General features: G+C 35.8%; 1 long non-coding RNA gene across 1 annotated transcript; it reads left to right on the plus strand.

The window, feature by feature from the left end:
* Positions 1-266: 266 nt before the first annotated feature.
* LOC127548015 (uncharacterized) lies at positions 267-1,054 on the plus strand. The gene is made up of 2 exons (XR_007950305.1): positions 267-346; positions 863-1,054. It is a non-coding gene; the product is annotated as an uncharacterized LOC127548015 (long non-coding RNA).
* The last annotated feature ends 1,304 nt before the right edge of the window (positions 1,055-2,358 follow it).

The raw sequence follows: 2,358 nt of genomic DNA on the forward strand, positions 1-2,358 counted from the left end.
TTTATGGAATATGATGAAACAGACAGTTAAACTGGAGTAATGAGTATACAGTAGAATAAAATATATTTCAATAGAGGAAATCCTGCTCAAAATTCTGATGGGGGCCAAACAGCTCTGTTTTACTTATCTTCATTTCATATGATCCACAAATCCTTTCATCTGATATCTCGACTTGTCATGGTGATGACCTTGGGTTCTGGAAGTCTTTGCCAGTGGAGTCCAAGCTTTGGAAGATTCTACAAAGCTGGAAGGACTTCAGGTATGAGCTCAGTCAGTGGTGAACTCAGTGTTTGCCTTCCAAGGACCACCTAATTTTTGAGAGATTCAACACAAGCTTGATCGCAGAGTAATCATTTTTATTTATTTTTGGCTACAACTCTCAGAAACCATTTACTAATGGAGTTTCCACATGTATCAGTAGAAACAATATATACGTTGATGAAATTGCTTGTTAACCTTTTTTCTATGACTGAGGATATTTGTACCTGATACTCTAAATGTCTTCCATGACATGGATAAGTCCATTTCAAACTAACTTCTACCTGATAGATATAGATATATAAATCTCTCCCTCTTTTATCTCTCTCCTTCTGTCTCTCTCTCATACACATATACATTTCTAGGTATAGAGGTGTATCTAAAGAATATATGTGTAAATATGTGTGTATATACACATGTCTATAAATATGTAGAAATATGGAGATGGAGTGAGGCTGTTTATGTAGAAAGGTCCCCCAGTGCATGCTACTTTCCCTACAAAGAGAATACTGGACTTACTGGACAATCTGTTCTCTCAACTGTTACTACTCTAGAGGGTATAATTGGGTTTCATCTAATTTTTCATTGCTTTGTCATTTTGCAGGAGAAAAGAAGACTCCAAAGTTCTATATTCATAGCTTGACCACTTTCCTACTTAATATCACTTCTACAATGAAGATTCCCTAATGAGAGTCATCTTATTCATCACAGCAAAACAGACATCAGAGAAAGAATACATCGGAAAATATACATACCAGATGATACAGAGTGAAGGAGCTCTCCCATTGGGAATCAGGTAACTCATTTTAACTGAGTGTCCTGGATCTCACTCCAGGGGGAAACTCTAGAGAATTGAGGCTTCCCCTCAACTCTACTCTGGTCTCTCACATAGGGCAGAACCCTCATCTTCATTCTTAAGAGGAGAGTACCATATCATTGGGCTTGGCAACAAGGATTACCTATAGATATTTACATCTACAGATGTATTCATAAGTATTTATCTGTAGCTATCTGTGTCTTTCTATGAGTCTGTATTTATTTATCTTTACATCTGTATCTCTAATTATCAATCATTTATTTATTTATTTGATGTGTGGTCCCCGACAAGTCACTCCTAAACTACTTCAATCTTCTCAACTATAAAATGGAGCACTTAGGACCAAGTGAGATAATATTTAACTATGTGTTGTGAGATAATAACTACTTAATAATACTTAGCACATACTAAGGCTTTATAAATGCTTATTCTCTCCCTATTCATTCCCTTTAGGCCCTCTACTACTAATAGTAGGTAGGATTAATTGTAGATATCCTATCAGCTTTAGTTTTACTACAACTGAGAACTCTTGAATTCAAAGCAACTCACCAGTCTCAGCTTCCCCAGTAGCAGAGACTCCAGGCATACAATATTTCTTGTGGCTCAGATATTTTTACATGAAGGAAGAAAAGTGGAATTTTGGATAGAATAGTGGATCTGGAATCAGTGAGATCTTGAGGTTGATACCTTCCTGCCTCATATAATTACTAGGCAAGTCACTTGTTTCAGACTTAGTTTCTTCATCTGTTAAAATGGGAATTATACTATCACCTACCACACTGGATTACTGTAAGAAAAAAATGTCATAACATATGTAAAGTGCTTTATAAACCTTAGAGTGATAAAATGCTAGTTGTTATCACAGGAAAAAATTGTAAATATTGCAGTGCCCTACACATCAAGCTGTTGCTCATAGAGTTCATTTGGCAAAGAGATTTAGAATGTGCTAACTGAGACTTCCCTGTTATTGTTTAATTGACTAAAATTACCCAGCTCTGGCATCCATAGTGGGTAAACAGCTGTTTGGCTTTTATGTTTCACTTCTGCAGCTAATAAAACAATCCCTTTATCTTGACAGATTTTCTGTTTTATTTTTTATCTTGTGTTTGGCTGTAGTAGAATAATTGAAAGCCTCAAATATCAATGTGATTTAAGGTGGCAGTTGACCCTCCTTTCTGGCTGGTCATAGTAAGTATGTTTCCTTTATCAATGTGTCAATTAAAGCCTGCTTTTCTCTCCCCTTTTCTCATTTTCAAATGAAATGTAAATTTCTTCAAGGCAGA

This window comes from Antechinus flavipes, chromosome 2 (assembly GCF_016432865.1).
Source record: "Antechinus flavipes isolate AdamAnt ecotype Samford, QLD, Australia chromosome 2, AdamAnt_v2, whole genome shotgun sequence".
NCBI classification, from domain to species: domain Eukaryota; kingdom Metazoa; phylum Chordata; class Mammalia; order Dasyuromorphia; family Dasyuridae; genus Antechinus; species Antechinus flavipes.